Source organism: Dipodomys ordii, unplaced genomic scaffold, assembly GCF_000151885.1.
Source record: "Dipodomys ordii isolate 6190 unplaced genomic scaffold, Dord_2.0 Scaffold137, whole genome shotgun sequence".
NCBI lineage: Eukaryota > Metazoa > Chordata > Mammalia > Rodentia > Heteromyidae > Dipodomys > Dipodomys ordii.
Genome location: NW_012267353.1, coordinates 2,360,790 through 2,378,254, shown reverse-complemented (window position 1 = coordinate 2,378,254; position 17,465 = coordinate 2,360,790).

Below are 17,465 nucleotides of genomic sequence, written 5' to 3'. Positions count from 1 at the left end.
TAAACAAAGGAGGAGGCTGCAATGCTTGGTAAGAAATGTACGCATTATCCTGCACATGTAATTGTAACCCCTCTGTACAGTATGTTCACAAATAAAATAAAATTAAAAAAAAAAGAAAAGAAAAAAAAAGAAAACTCTTTTTATATTACCAAATATAAGGCTAGCTCCTTTTTAAGCCCAACATAGTCCTTTGACAGATTGTATTATTATTTTCTTTGTAAACAGTTGGATTATTATTTTCTTTGTAATAAAAGTTAGATTGCTCCTACTGTATGTTTGTTTACGAGTACTGAATTTCTAAGCCTTGTATACCTAGCTTTGTATCAGTGAGTGCTTGTAAGTGGAAGACTCTTAGATGTAGAATTACTGAATTTAGTGGCCATGAATTTTCTGTTTGTTGTTGTTTATTTTTGTGCCGGTCCTGGGGTGTTAACTCAGGGCTTGGGTACTGATCCCGAGCTTTTTGCTCAAGGTAAGTACCACTTGAGCCTCAGCTTTACTTCTGGCTATTTTGGTGGTTAATGGGAGACAAAAGTCTCATAGACTTTCCTGTCCTGTCTGGCTTCATACTGTGATTCTCAGATGTCAGCCTCTTGAGTAGCTCACACCTGTAATCCTAGCTCATTAGTGGCCATGGATTTTAGTTTATTATGCTAATAAACCCACTTCACCTGCACCTGCACCAATTCATCCAAGATAAGAGGCTTTGCCCTAGCACCTTCCCTAACACCCAGCCTTAGCATTACCCATATTGTAGGTAAATGTGTCAGGTCACTGTCATTTTCCTTGCCATTAAAATTGTGAGTGAAATCAAACATCTTTTCATATATATTTTATCTACTGAGGGCTCACTGAACTTAATGCTTAAAAGACTGCCTGGGTTCAAACCTTAGATCTATTACTGATTCTCTGTTATTTAGTACAAATTATGAAACTTCTCTATGGATACAATTTTCATGTCATTAAAACAAATATAATAGTTTATCATATAGGCTTGTCATCAGTTTTGTCATTGCTACGCATGAACCCCTAGGAATAGAAAGCGCTCAGTAATTACGAGTTGTCATTATTTATATTTGTTTTTACAGGGTTTCTTGTAGTTTCTGCTTTTTTTCATTGAGTTATTTAGGGTTCTTTTTCTAGCACCTTTCATACTTCAAACACACACTCCCCGCCACCCCTAGAACACTGGCTTCATAGGAAGGACCTAGTCTGTCTCATTTGTCTGCTGTATCTTTAGACCAATGCCTAGAACTGGGCCTGAAGGATAGTAGGAGATTAGCAACAATATTTGAGACAGAATATGGTAGCATACTCCTGAGGTCCCAGTTACTGAAATGTGAACATAGGAAAATTTTGATCTAAGACCTGTGCAGGAAAAAGTATGAAATACCATCTGAGCAAACTATATATAAATAAATAAGCTAGTGGCTTGTGGCTCTCATGCCTGTAATCCTAGCTATTCAGGAGCCTGAGATCTGAGGATCTCAGTTCAAAGCCAACCCAGGCAGGAAAGTCCATGAGACTCTTATTATCTCCAATAAACTATTTAAAAAGCTGGAAGTGGCACTGTGGCTCAAAGTGGTAGAGCACTAACTTTGAGAAGAAAAAACTCAGGGACAGAGCTTAAGCCCTGAGTTCAAGCCCCATGACCAACAATAATACATACATACATACATACATGCATACATACATACAAACATAAAGGACTGAGGTTGTAGCTTAGTGGTAGAGTACTAGGCCTTAATCTAATCCCCAGTACCAAAAACCAAACAAACATAAAACCCCAAAAGTCCCCCCAAAACTAGATGAACAAATTGCTAAATCATTATGTAGTTAGAAAATTAGTTCTATAGATTGTCAATATGTGTCACAGGTAATTTTTTCTCCCTGTATCATATTTTTTATTGTGAGAATACCATACAGAGGGGTTACAATTACATGAGCAAGGTAATGAGTACATTTCTTATCAAGCATTGTTGCCTCCTCCTTTGTTTCCCCTGCCCATCCCTTCCTACCTTCTGTCTGCCCCCCACTCCCTCCCTCCACGCCAAAGTTGTAAAGTTCGTTTTTTGACATAACATCTTGTACATCTCATTGTTGCAATGGTCCACCTGTGTCCCTATTTCAGAAATGCAAATCTGGTTCAATATATGCAAATCAATTAATATAATTCATCACATCAACAAGAGCAAGGATAAGAACCACATGGTTATCTCAGATGCAAAAAAAGCATTTGACAAGATCCAACACTGCTTTTATGATGAAGGTTCTGGAAAAACTAGGAATCCAGGGAACATTCCTCAATACAATAAAGGCTGTATATGACAAACCTACAGCCAGCATTATACTTAATGGTGAAAAATTAAAGCCATTTCCTGTATCATATTTATTTGACTTTATTATTTTTATTTTGGAACTATATTAGGTTCATAATATTATTCTTTGATTTATTCAAAATTTGTTTTACTATAAAATGTGAGGTAGGACTCAGCTTATAATTTCTGCTTTGTTGTGGTTTTAAGGACATTTGGACATACAACATACAAAGGACAGCCTTTGTATGTTGATTGGTACATGAAATCACACTGCAATAATTTCATGTTCTTATCTGACGGCTCTGTATCTTATTCTATAACCTTGTGGGCTCTCAAGCTTTGATATAGAAAAACTTGTAATTTATTGCTGAGTTTTGTTATGATAGGATAGTGGGATGATTATGATCACACTGGGACCTGGTTGTATACATGGCATCAGAGAGCTAGATATGCAGGAAAAAGCTGGAAATCCCAGGGATATATTGTAAATTTTGCTTTTTCTTTCACATTAGTTCTAGGACTGAATAGCTTGAGTATCTTGCTTCTTGAAGACATATACAGCTATATTTTGGATGTTTCTTATGTAACACAAGTATTTCAGATATGAGACTCCCTGCGTCTTGAGACCTGGGGGGGGGGGGAAACTGGACAGTCCAAATAACATTCCTGGAAATCTTAAGTTCTGCTTTTTCTTTCTTCTCCTTTAACTCTATTTTTTTATTGTGAAAATACTGTACAGAGGGGTTACAATTACATGGGCAAGATAATGAGTACATTTCTTATCAAGCATTGTAGCCTCCTCCTTTTCAACTCTATTTTTTGACCATTTTCTTTGGCTATGAACTCCAGTGAAAATACAGCTACCTCTTTCCCATCACTACCCAGTCACCAACAGAAATATCTCATAACAAATATCTAGGACACTAGAATTTACTAAATTTTGGGGTGAGACTTTCTAGCATCCAATGGGCACCCTCTTTCCCTCCACATTATTCCCCCTGAACTTGTATTCTCCCCTCTCCATTGGATTAGTAGGAAAATTCTCCAAATTGTTCTCACTCTAATAAAATAAGCAACACCCTACTCTGAAACATAGTCAGAAAGGGAAACTTTATCATTAAAGACAGTGTTGTATTAAAGAAAAAAGTTTGTGCCAACTGTCAAGAAATGACATACTTTTGGCCTTGTTGCATTTTCAGTGTATTTTAACAGGTTTATTTATTTTCTTTTTTAATAAGTTTTTTTTATTGTGAAAATACCATACAGAGGGGTTGCAATTACATGAGCAAGGTAATGAGTACATTTCTTATTAAGCATTGTTGCCTCCTCCTTTGTTTTTCCTCTTCCATCACTGCCCTCCCATCTCCACCACTACTCTTCCCCTCCCTCTCCACCCCACCCCCTCCCCCCACCCCGCCTCCGCACGCCAAAGTTTTAAAGTTTGTTTTCGACATGGCATCTTTTTCTTTTCTTTTTTTTTTTATTGTGAAAATACCGTACAGAGGGGTGACAATTACATGGGCAAGGTACATTTCTCATCAAGAATTGTTGCTTCCTCCTTTGTTTCCCCTGCCCATCCCTTCCCATCCCTCCCCCCAAACTCCTCCCCCCCCAAGTTGTAAAGTTCGTTTTTTGACATAACAACTTGTACATCTCATTGTTGCAATGGGTCCACCTGTAGCATCTTGTACATTTCATTGTTCATTGTTGCAATGGGTCTCACCCATAGCTATCCATATGCCAATCACCTCTCTCCTTGTCTAGTATATATTGTAAAGATACTTAACATTGAATATAAAAGCTAGTTATAGAAATGATTGATAATATTAATATTTGGGAGCTGTATTAATTTTTGTTGTCCCATTGCAGTACAATAGATTAAGCATGTGGTGACTGGACCCAGAAATTAGAGCTGTTCACTAACTAGAGCAGTGGTTCCTTAACAATTTGAAGCCTAGAACAAAGTCCAGTCCAGCAGTCAAAAAGCAGCACTTAGAAGAAGACAGTATGATATTTGTTCTAGCACTGATGGAATCTAGGCAGCCTCACTGATACAATACCTCAAAAGTTATGTTAGAACCTGTTGACAGGGAATCCAGCAGCTAATCATCTGTGAGTACAGTAAATTCATCTGGGCCACTCAGATAATAGATACATAGTACCCTAGCAGGAGCATATCCGTGAAATCTGAAGGCAGGAAGTGGACTTTGCCTATGAACAGAACTACTGCAAAATAGATGGGTGTGTTAGTTTTCCCTCACTGTTTCACTAAATACTTAGGGAAAAATGAAGGAGGAGGCAACAATGCTCCATAGGAAATGTACTCATTACCTTGCTCATGTAACTGTAACTCCTCTGTACAGTATTGTTACAATCAAAAACATACAAAAAATTAAAAAGTAAATATTGGAGAAATAAATTAATAAAGAGTAAAGTTTATTTGACCTTATGATTTTTAAAGATTATGGATTAGACAGACCTATTGTTTACAGAGTTTGCAGAGAGTAAAAGTTGCCATATGCACATGTCAGGAATTAGGCGGCAGAAGGAAACTGTTTACCTCACAACCAAAGATCAAAAGAAGAGCGGGAGAAGACACTCCCAATGGTCTAAAGACCTCCTGTGTGGCTCCTTCTCCTAAAGAGTTGTCAATCTTTACCATAGTGTCACCATGAGGACAAGCCTGTAACCTTTAAGGGGCCTTCAATAGTTGCACAATAGCAGTGAAGGGAGCCAAGAAAATGAGTGTGTTCTGTAGGCAGCTACTAAAACCAGAAAGTGGGGCAAACCTAAAGCAAAAGTAAACTCGATTCTGAATCTCTGGAAGAGAGGTTACTCAACCACAGCTGGTGGGCTGTTTTTGCCAACCACTAAATGCAAATTAAGTGCTAAACGAAAATTAAGTGGAAGAGGTACATCTTTACTCTCTTCTTGTGCTCAGGGTCTCTGGCTGCTTCGGTGCTACCACAGCAGAGTCGAATAATTGCAAGGGAGACTATATGGCCTACAATGCCTAAAATAACTCCACTACTCAGTCACTTACCCAAAAAGTTTGTTGACCTTTGCTTTAGTGCATGAATTTATGAAAGTGAATTTTCATCGGTGAGGTTCACACACTGGTTTCCATGTTACACAGTAGGTTCCCAAACAGTATTTGTTTATGAATGAACCATGAGTGAAATGGAGAACTGAATCCCAGAATGTTAGGATTCTCTTATTCTCCAACATCTTTTGGAAAGCAAGCCCGCAAACAAACAACAATTTAACAAAAAGATTAGTGATTGACATTAAGGTTGAGGGTCTCTCTCTCCCACCTCCTAGTGAGAACAAAGTTCACAGAGAACATGGTACAACCTGAATGAAGATCATTTTGCATGTTTCCCAAGACTTTCAAAAGTGTGACTGCTTTACCAGCAGAAACCTCCCCTGTGTGTCAATTTCTAGGAATTGAGGCTAATTTTAAATCTGCAGAATTAGCAAAGCACCCTGATAGTTTTCACTAATGAATTCTAATGGTTAATTATGCTTAAACTCTTAATGATTTTCTCTCTCCAGAGCCCACCGATCTGGTTCCACTCAGAAGGCACAAAATGATACCTGCTGACTGTATTTCTTTAAATTAAAAAAAAAAGCATTGAGTTTGTTGCACATTTATTTGGCTTTCTTTATTGATTCTCCTTACTGTCACCAATGACTAAGAGCTGAAAGGAGGACCCTGAGTGTCTCTGGATTTCCATTTAAAATGCCTGCAGTTGACTTTTCAGACCATGTACTTGGGGAAAGATTGGTGTTAAATGACAATCCCAGGTCCATCAGCAGAGATTTTAAGGAAAGAATTAAAAGGTCGCATTCTTAAAATCTTAAGTGTGTGGAGTCTCTAAGAAGAGCTTGGCAAGGCTGTCAAAAGTCTGCTCAGGACTGAATCTGCTAAGCAAGAAGTCCCTACTCCCTGAAGCTTTTTTTTGACAGAGCATGTATTATAGGACCGCAATCTCCTCCTGGGCCATTTCCCTCAAGTTTTTTTTTTTCTTTCTTAAAGAAGAAGGGAGTTAGGTACAGGAGCTCACACCTGTCATCCTAACTACTCAAGAGGCTGAGGCCTGAGTATGGTGGTTCAAAGCCAGCCAGGGAAGAAATGAAGCAAGGATAAAACTAGAGTCAAGGAAAGTGTGGTGGGTGGAGAGATAGGGATCATTTAATAGAAGCCAAGACTGTGCATAGACATAAGTGGTATGCATGGAGGGCACCTTAGGAATTGGGTTGACCCTAGCCATCGCAGGCTCAAACAAGAGTACAAAGGTTTAAAGTCATTTTAAGCCTTTACTTTGACAAGATAGCTTTGGGCTATCTTGATTTACCTAAGGAAGTGATCTAAGTATCCAGACACTGCTGTCGCCTTGAGATAGCTGCAAACCTTAACATTTTTCATGTGAAACTAGTTTTGCAGACCTGCAGAATACAAGACTTACAGGTTAGCTGTAAGTACGCCTATAATCCTAGCTATTCAGGAGGCCGAGATCTGAGGATTGCAGTTTGAAGCCAACTCTGGTAGGAAAGCCCATGAGACTCTTATCTCCAATGAATAACAGAGATAGCCAGAAGTGGCACTGTGGCTCAAGTGGTAGAAAGCTAGTCTTGAGCAAAAAGAGCCCAGGAACAGTGCCCAGGCCCAGAATTCAAGCCCCAATACTAGCAGAAAAACAGAAAGAAGAAAAGGAAAATAAAAAAAAAAAAGAAAAGAAAAGAATAAAGAAAAGACTTAGGGTTTATGGAAGCTTCCACTCAAATTAAAAAAAGAAGCCTTGGAAGAAATGCCCTTTTTTCCTGACTTATGTAACTTAACCCCTCTGTATATAACCTATACAATAACAGTTAAAATTTTTAAAAGAACTTGAGAAATACTTTTTAGACTCTATAGAGAGGATTTTAAAAAAAGAAAAGGTCTCAGTCTTCTATTAAGTTGTTAAGCTGGTTTGTGCATTCTATGCTTGTGATGAAGGAATGAAGGAAACCAGTGATTCTGAACTTCTTATCCCTAAACTAGCCATAGTATGTCTGTAATATTCACCTCCTCCCACTGGAAATATGTTCAAAGGGAACTAAAAAATATGTCCGGTATGAAGCTATAAAATTTAGTTATTAAAAGTGAACATCAGAACATCTAAAAAAGAAAGAAGCTTTGGATGTCTAAGGAAAAGTATAGTGGAGTCAGATTCCCTACAAGCAGGTCTTCAGAAGGGCTATGTAAGTTGTAAGTTGAAGACACAAGGGAGACTGCAAAAATTTAAAGGTATCAGGAACATGCCTGCCAAAGAAAAGCCACAAGTGCTGAGGAAAGCCAACCCAAGTGAGAGCTGTGGGAAGCGCAAGTGGCAATCCAGTAAGTGAGGGGCCACATGAGCCCTTTGGGTGGCCTGCATGACAGACACACAGCCATAGGATTAAGCATTTTACATCACTGCTTTTCAGTCTTGTTCTTGTTGTGGTCCTGTCCCTTCTTTCTACATCCCTGGTGCTCATTTGGAACTGAGAATGTTTAGGCTGTGCCATTGGCAGATTGGAAGGATGTAATTTTCATTTTGATTTTCCAAGGCCTCACCACTAAGAGTTTCAGTCTTAGAGGAAACTGAACTTGGACTTTGAAGCAATGTTTGGCTGTCCTTGGAGATGGATTGAATGAATTTTTTGTATATGCTTAATTTAATTTTAAGTAGTTGTACAAAGGGGCTTGAATTCAACAAGTCAGATTCTGAATACAATGAATCTTGATCAATGTCCTTTCTGTCCTCATTCTTCCCCATCTTTCCAAATCCCATTCATACCCTCAGGTTACATGGCTCTATTGAATATTAGCCTGCATTTGCCCATCTTTCCTCTCTCCATTCATCTGCACCTATCCCTTTGCCTTTGCTGCCCACTTCTCCAACAAAACATGTCTCAGATTCCTGGCATTAATTTTGTTAAGTAGTTTCTTAATTGTTTTTTTTTTTTACATGAGATGAACATGAGCATTTTGAGGGGCAGGGATTGAATGCTATGATTTAAGATGTGTCTGATTATCAAGTTGAACAGAGCGAATTTGGGATGATTTCATCTTAAATAATAATGTGATTGGATTGAGAGGCACCTTGGAGATTAATAAAACATACTTCTTGGTGTATCTGCCAGGGTTTTGGCAGAGAGAATCAACTAAGAGTGAAAGGACTGCCCCGGACATGTGAGTGTTTCCATTATGTAGGCTAAGTATTCAAATGGACTAAGGGAGGAAAAGAAGAAAAAACTAGCCAATGTAGGCAAATTCCCCCTCTCTACCCTCCCCTCTCTCTCTCGACCTTCTCTCTTCCTTTTCTGGTCATCATGATAACATGAGTGGTTCTATTCCACAACATCCTCCCATGGTAGACTGAAACTTCTGAAGCTATGAGCCAAAATTACAAAATTCTCTTTGAAGTAGTTTTTCTTAGCAACTCTAAGTATGACTAAAAACATCCAGTCTTGGGTATTTTGATATAGTAACATCAAACTGATGAAGCCAAATGACCTGTAAAACATTCTGCTATTTAAAAATTTGAGCCAGCAAGATAGGTATATGCACAAGGCTTTGTATTCTATAGCATTGGGTAAGTCTCATTGATTGGCCGGACATTGACCTCTTGTCCTAATACCTGATTTAATTTTATGTTCAAAGCATCCTGAGATACAATACCATTTCATCATAGAAAAACATCTGAGAGAAGGAAAGAAAAGACAGGGAAAAGAGCAAGACTAGAGGTGTCAGGATGAAAGAAAAGCCAGGGGAAAGAGGAGACAAAGAAGAAAAGGGGAAGAGCCTGAGGGTATTAAAAAAAAAAGGAAATGAGCACACAGAATCACTCTCTAAATCACATCAGTGGCCAGGCTTCATGATATAAATAGGAGCAAATGTCTTCAAAGAAAAATAAGCCTTCGAGAAATTTTCTATTATTCTGGATCCCATTTTTATTGTTATTCATGTAATATATTATTCTTACCAACAGCCTAATTAAATGTAGTAACCCAAAATATTGAGAATCACTCTGGAGAAAAAGCTCCAGAAGCTGACTTCTAAAACAATTTGCTTTTCTTATCTATGATTTAGCATTTGTATGAAATATATTAAATTTGCAATTTGGAAAAGCAATGGAAAATGTTTGACTTTGTGATACAGACTTGAAAGAATGTCCTGTTTTCTCTGAATAAATGTTTGGAGACATATCAGTCGTAGTTCATCTTTGCCATTAAGGGCAGAATGAGGTGGGAAGGACTTCCACAGAAAAGGAGAGACTTGATGTGCCTGTTTGGAGGAAGTCTTTATCATGGGACAAAATAGTTCAAGACTTGAGATCGCCTGGGAAATCACCACCTTTATCTCACCTCCATGACTGATGAGCAAGAAGAAAAAAAGAGGAAAAGGGGAGAGAGGAAATTCAAAAAAAGAGGCAGAGAAGATGGCTCCCGAAGACCCATAGGCTAAACCCTTAGCTCTCAGGGTGGCGTTATAGAAAACAGTGATAGAAAACAGTGGAAGAGAGTCAGGGCACAGTCAGCATACCCTTGAAGGGGATTATGAGAAATTACCTCCTACATCTTTCTGCATCTCATCTGTGGTGAGTAGGTTCCTCCATGACATACTGCTTTTCCACTGGTCCCAAAGCAACTCTGGGCTAAAACCTCTGCAACTTGTTTCTTTTTATGTCACTTATGTCACGTCTTTTGTTATAGTAATGGATAGCTGATTCTCATGGGAAACAAATAGAATTGATTATATGATGGAAGTTTGATAGCTTGGTAAGGATTGTATCACTTAATCCTTCCAACCACCAGTGAGAAAGTTACAGTGGTCGCTGTTTCAATGTTGAGGAAACATAGACTTTAAGACCTGACACAGATTTGGGGCTCAAATCTATACTGTCTGACTTCAGGGCTCTAATACTAAAGAAAAGAAGAGAAATAAGGGGAGAGAAGAGGGAGGGAAGAGAGACACTTATTGAATCATAACAACAGAAAGAGAAGAGAAAGGAAATGAGAAACACTAAAGACACAAAGAGGAGACAGAAAAAGTTCCAAGTGGTTCTCCCTTAAGATAGTGCCTACCAGGCTTATTAACTGTGGCTTGTCTACTTCAAGATGAGTCTGGCTGGGCACTGATGGCTCACCTCTGTAATCCAAGCTACTCAGGGGGCTGAAATCTGAGGATGGCGGTTCAAAGCCAGCCTGGGGAGGAAAGACCATGAGGTGCTTATCTCCAATAAACCACCAGAAAAATGGAAGTGGTGCTGTGGCTCAAGTGGTAGAGTGCTAGCCTTGAGCTGAAGAGCTGAGGGATAGTGCCTAGGCCCAGAGTTCAAATCCCACAACTGAAAATTAAAAAAAAAAAAACATGAGTCTGGTTTTTAGTTGGGAAACCTTACTGAGGAAATTATAATGCCATTCCTCCTCATTAAATACATGTCTTGATGAGTCATCTGCAAAAGCAAGGACTTAGTGCATATTTTAAATAGTAGCCTTGAAATTTGATCCTCCTAGCTAATTACTATGTTCTTTGGGCAAATTTCAAGAGGTATAGCAAGGTGACCGTGTTAATTTGCTAGATTCTAACTATCATACAATGCATGCCAACTGTAAAATGTTTCACTTGTCGATTTTTAAATAAATAATTAAAATATTCTCTGCCTTGATACCTAAATTTTACACAGAACCTCTGAGGTTGTACCAAGGCCATAATGTTTAAACACAGGACTGTATCACTGAAGGGTATTCAGCGGGGAGTGTGCTGGGGTAAGTCTGGAGAAGTTCTGAGACCTTATGAGAATTCTTGTAGTAGTTAACTTAACTTGGAAGGAGTACTGCTACGTTACCCATGCTGTTTTCCAAAATGGCAACAGTCACTACTTACTGTGGACTTGCTCACTAAGCTCTCTCTTAGTGGTTTCATACTCCCTGCCTCAGTGAATCTCCAGCTGCATTTGAAGAAATTCAGAACCCAAGGGAGAGAATAGAGCCACGGGCTGGGCACATTTTATAGAGATTCATGCTGCATAGTTGTTGGATGAGGCTCAGCAATCTCTGTGCAATTTGGTTTAATATATCAAGGTTTACACTTTACCACTTGAGCCACACCTCCACTTGTAGCTTCTTTTAGTGGTTGATTGGAAATAAGACTCCATGATGTTCCGATTTCAGCCTTCTGGGTGGCTACAATGACAGGCATAAGCAACTGGCTTGTGGCTTCTGTACAACTCTTTCTTGTGTTATTTCCACACCTGATACTACATTTGAAGCCCACAGCAGGAAAGGGAAGGTGGTATAAACTGAGGGAGATGGAGGACAAGCTGATGCTTAGGAGGATGTGCCCTGTGTAGTCCACAGAATAGGGACTGGAAGTACTTCTTGTTGCCTTTAACCTTGACAGTGTTGTGAGTGACTTGAGGAAGCCAGAGCCCTCATCATAGAACTAAACACACACAACTGGCCTGGGGGTCAGAGAAGCTGAAAAAGGGTCCTAGGAACAAGAGCCATTGCTTAGGACATTGTCCATACCACGGAGGTGAGCACAGAGGTGAGTGGCGATGCATGTGAGCTATTGCTGTGTGTCACGTCTGCCTTCAGCTTCCCCGCAGTGTGTCTCTTGTTGTGTGTTAACTGCAAACACACTGGCAGGGGATTCTGAGATAGGGAATTCAGCCTAGTCAAGTTAGCAATTAAAAAGTCTGTGTTACTGAATACAGCATCTTCCAGCTCAGCTATCCCCAGAAGAAATGAAGGATGAATTCTAAGCTACTGAATTGTCACTCAAAAACAACCTATGGACATCGAGGTTACTGAGTTCAGTCCACATATGACACAGAATTAAGGTGAAGTTTCTTGTGCATGTTAGCAGAAATAGGGATTTGGAGCTACAGAATAAAGCACGTTTTGTTTTAATACCACTGAGTTACATAGTCACATCTGAGAAAACCAGTGCCTGTTCTAGGAATGACTGTGAATGGGGGCCATGAATGAATGAAGACTGGGTTGTGCTTCCTTGGCACCTCCCCGCTCTTGCTAGCTGTCATTCATTCATTCTGTGACTCTGCCTATTTGTTGGGAAACTAAAAGGAGAAGCAGAGAATTCAGTGAGCTTGCCTTGTGTAAAGCAGGTGGTACCATGAGAGAAGGCTACTGCATTATGGAGTCCCAAAGTGGTCCATCTACATGATTCTGCCTGAGCCTTGTTTTTTTCTGGCTACAGCCCTCATGCAATATTGGCATGGAAGCTTCTAAATATAAATATTATCACTCAGTTTGAGAAATTTCTTCTTCACCTCCAGAAAGCCCTCTTGCCATTACTCTCTCCCTCCCTCCCAATCTGAGTAAGGGGCTAGCTAGAACCTATGAGGAACCCTCATAGGCTCCATTTGTCTCCCTCAGCAGATAGAACTTGGAGACATGCTTCTGTGCTTGCTTCTATTCCTGACCCATTCAGCTGTGAGCCCCTAAAGCAAGGTACTGTCTGGCTTATCTGTCCCCAGTAAAGTGTAATTCAGCGAACTTGAGTACCTAGCCTAGTGAATCTAGCTGCTGCCTACTGAGGAAATGAGGTTGAGAGTCTGACTTTGGATCTAGCCACCTTCTTATCACACATTGTCAGGTTTCAAGAATGGTAGAGAAGTGGACACGAAGAAGGCAACCCCTGTCTTCACTGTATTTGATTCCAGTGCCTTGCATCTTGCATATACATTTTTCTAATTTGGGGAGGGGAAGGGAACTAACAAAATGCTGAAACAAGGATACAGGTTGGCCTATTGTAACAATGAGATGTATAAGACACTATGTTGAAAATGAACTTTACAACTTTGGAGGGGGGAGGGAGGAGTTGGGAGGCCAGGAGGGAAGGGATGGTAGGGGGAAAACAAAGGAGGGGGTAACAATGCTCGATGGGAAATGTACTCATTACCTTACTCATGTAACTGTAACCCCGATGTACAATAAAATATTTTTTAAAAAGAAGGGTAGAGAAGTGGATGCTGAGAAGGCATGGAGAAGGTCAAACAGTGTATTTTGTTTATTATTGCCACTGTAACAAATTACCAAAATTCACATCACAGAGTCAAAATCAAGGTGGCATCAGGGTCAAGTCCTCTGAACAGGGACTTGGCTTATTTCAGCTCTGGTATTTATGGTGAACCCTGGGTGTTGCACATCACTCCAGCTTTCAAGGCCAATATCTTCAACTCCTTCTACTTTATCTTCATGTGATTTTCCAAGTGGGTACCAATCTCAGCCCCCACTTGAATGTAGAGTCTGCCCAGATCATCTAGGATAATTCTTCATCTGAAGATCTTTTATATAGGCACATCTACAAACATTCTTTTTCTAAAAAATGTAATGTTTACGAGTTTCAAAGAGATTTAAATGTCTTTGAGGGCTATTGTTCTGTAACATAGAGAGAATGAACATTTTCTATATAAATTTTTGCACATTTTCCATTCACTTCAATGTGAGAAGAAGAGGAAATGACCCAATTCCCAGGAATTGGGTATTGTAGCATCCAAGGGTCTTGGATTTCCAAAATGAAAATTTTGTGATTGTGATAATTCTCCCAGGAATGGATAATTATTTATTTCTTCTCAATCAAGAAACAAGCATTTACTATGTGTCTCTCATGTATGAGATATCTAAGTGGCTATGTGCTGATGATGAGAGATGAATTAAATAGGGTCCCCACTATGGGGAAATAATAGAAGAGAAAACTCAGAAACATATGAACTACTCAATAGAAAAATAGAATAAAATGGAATACAGTAGGTAACTATTCAATAGAAATCCAACCAGATTGGAGCTGGGTGCCCATGGCTCATGCCTGTAATCCTAGCTACTCAGGAGGCTGAGATCTGAGGATTGCAGTTCAAAGGAAGACCGGGCAGGAAAATCCGTGAGACTCTGATCTCCAATAAACCACTAGAAAACTGAAAGTGGCTCTGTGGCTCAAGCGGTAGAGCACTCTCCTTGAGCTGAAGAGCTGAGGGACAGCGCCCAAGCCCAGAGTTCAAGCCCCACAACCGACCAAAAAACATCCAACCAGATTGGGGATAAATATGAAAATAGAACCAGGTCCCATCACAAATATAGCCAATGTCCCATTCCTCCCAGGTAAGGCTCCTGAGATCTGCAGGGAAGACAAGCTTGCCTTTCTGTTATAAATGCAGATGACAGACCTCAGTTCTTTTGGATATCTTTGTTTTTTTCTAAACTAGGTCTCAAAATAATGGAGATGCACCAAATTTTGGATTGTCTGAATATTTTTAGATCTATGCCGAGTTAGACAAGAAAACAGTAAGTCATTGATTTGGGATGAATATTTGTAATTTTTTTATATCTGTAATTTTCCTACAATTTTCTTAACCTATTTTCAAAGTAAAATTTGGCTTATATTTGAAAATTATTGATGTATGTTATATTTTTACTAGCATAGGTCTACAGATGAATAGAGCACCATAAAATGATAACTATTACATTCAGATTCCAAACACAAAAACATTCTCCCAAGTAAACTACAAATGGTATTTGTTATGGAGGAGATTTGAGGATTGGATAGGTATTGTGTTTTGATCAATCTCATGGGATTATAGTTTCTAAAAATAATATATTATAAGATAATCTTTTCCATAACACTTTTCAGGTGTTTTTTTTGAAACTTTATATTGTGTCTTCTTGCCCTTTGTAAGAGTTCTCTCTGATGGCATCTTCAAAAAACTGGAGAAAGCAACAGTGCTTTTTAACATGAAAAATCTGCCTTACAACTCTTCCATTCACTATCCCCTTTCCATTGTGCAAGAATAGTTTTTTCAAATTGGAGCTTGCTACAGATGAGGAGTATCATGAAGTTAAAGCTCAAAATGTAGTGTGCTTTTGAGGGCATGGGCAGGAAACATCATCTTCTTGGCTCCCTGGGCACATGGGACAACCAGTCACTCTGATACACAGATGGAAACTGGATGTAGAAGATGAAGGTAGAAGATTGTAGTCAGGCATTGGTGGTTCACATCTGTAATCTTGCTACTTGGGAGGTTGGCATTGAAAGGACATGTGTTTGAAGTAACCTCTAAATGCCCAGTGCCTTGCTTGACAAAGACACAGAGCCTGAGGGGAAAAAGCCCATCATGAATTTGAAAAAAAAGCCAGTGAAAACCAAACATCAGGACTGGGAAGAAAGACAGAATGAGAGGGAGCAGGGAGGAAGAGAGAGAGGGAGAAGGTGGGAGGGAGGGAGGGAAGGAGGGAGGGGGGGAGAGAGAGAGACAGAGAGAGAGACAGAGAGAGACACACAGAGAGAGACAGAGAAGGAGAAAGCAGGGGAAAAGGAAACATGAAAAGAAGAAAAAAAGGAGAATCCACTTTTCCAGATAAATGTTTGTGTTTCTGATCCACTTATTCAGAACATAGCTGAGACAGTTGTCTGTCTTGTTGGTTCAAGTTGATAGGTAGAAATTTTACTCAGACAAACCACAAATATATTTTCAGATGACACACTAAGCAGAGAGCCCCCAGGTCATACAAAGAAGGAGATAACTACTGAAGATCAGGAGGTGCCATTATAGTCTTGAGGAAGGGTGACATGAAGCCCCATGTGGCCCTCTTGGGGATCACATAACAACCAACTTCCTCTCACCCCTCGATCAAGCCCTTTTTGATATACTGAGTCTGCCAGCACTGTCTCTGAGCCCCTCAAGTCCATCTATTTAAACCCTTATATGCTGTCTCATCTGTCCCCTCCACTAGACTAAAGGACATTTGGCTCTTTGTGAGAGTCTTTTGTGGGGTGAGGTTCCCAAGATTAAATCTGACTAATGACAAATTCATGTTTTTTCTAGCTCTAGTCCTACCTAAGATTCCTGAAAGAGCCTTGCCAAAGGTCCTCATGTGCACTCCATAGGCTAGCCTGTCATGGCCTCTGTCCTGAGGATGCACCAGAGGCTGCACACATACAGGTGATAATTTAATGCTTTGGGCCCTATCTCCAATTTACCCGCCTCCAACAACACACCTGCTGATTTCTTCCAAGTGGCTTCTCATTTCCAGCTCTTGATGACATGTCATTCCTATCCTGTCATGTTTACAAAGCTGATAGTTTTCGTTATATTCCTAAAGCTCTTGGGTCCTTCCAGTGTTTAACTCAGGGCTTCATGCTCTCACTTGTTGTTTTCTGCTCAAGGCTAGAACTCTGCCACTTGAACCACAGCTCCACTTACATCTTTTTGATGGTTAATTGGAGATAGGAGTCTCATGGACTTTTCCGCTCAGGCTGGCTTCAGGCCTCGATCCACAGATCTCAGTCTCCTAAGTAACTAGGATTACAGGAGTGAGCTACCAACCTGGCTGCAGAGTGTGGTACTAAATGTCCACTGTAAGTGAAGATCTACTGGAGAACTTGACTGTGGATGCCCCAATCCCAGCCAATCCAATATGCTTCATTTAGTTAGGGCTGGGACACCAGTGTTCCTTAAAATTCCTGAAGTCTTTCAGTACTCATCTAAGCAAGCATGAGATCATACGGACACCGGTAGGAATCTGAAAAAAACTCAAGCAGTTTATTATTTTTAATCATATTTTACTCTTATAACCCTTTTCTCACTTACCAATAGTTTGGGTTAGGATGTTTCAATATTTATTGTAGCTATTTCTACAATAAAAATGCAGATAACTTTTTTTTAAAGTAAATGACATCAATGACAAAACAAATATCACATATTTTCTCTCATTTGTGGAAGTGAAGGGAAAACAAACAAGGTCATGAATTAGAACAAGAATTACTACAGGTGGCTGAGGAAGGAAGGTGAGGGAGGTGGAGAAGAGAACAATGAAGAGTGAATATAAGCATAGTACAGTGCATGCCTATAAGGCAATGTTGTAATGAGACTCCTAACGGTGTACAATTAATACACACTAAAAATAGAGGTTGCCAATAGCTTTAAAAAATGACACGTATAAGCCGGGCGCTGGTGGCTCACGCCTGTAATCCTAGCTACTCAGGAGGCTGAGATCTGAGGATCGTGGTTCAAAGCCAGCCTGGGCAGGAGAGACCGTGAGACTCCTATCTCCAATAAACCACCAGAAAACCGTAAGTGGCGCTGTAGCTCAAGTAGTAGA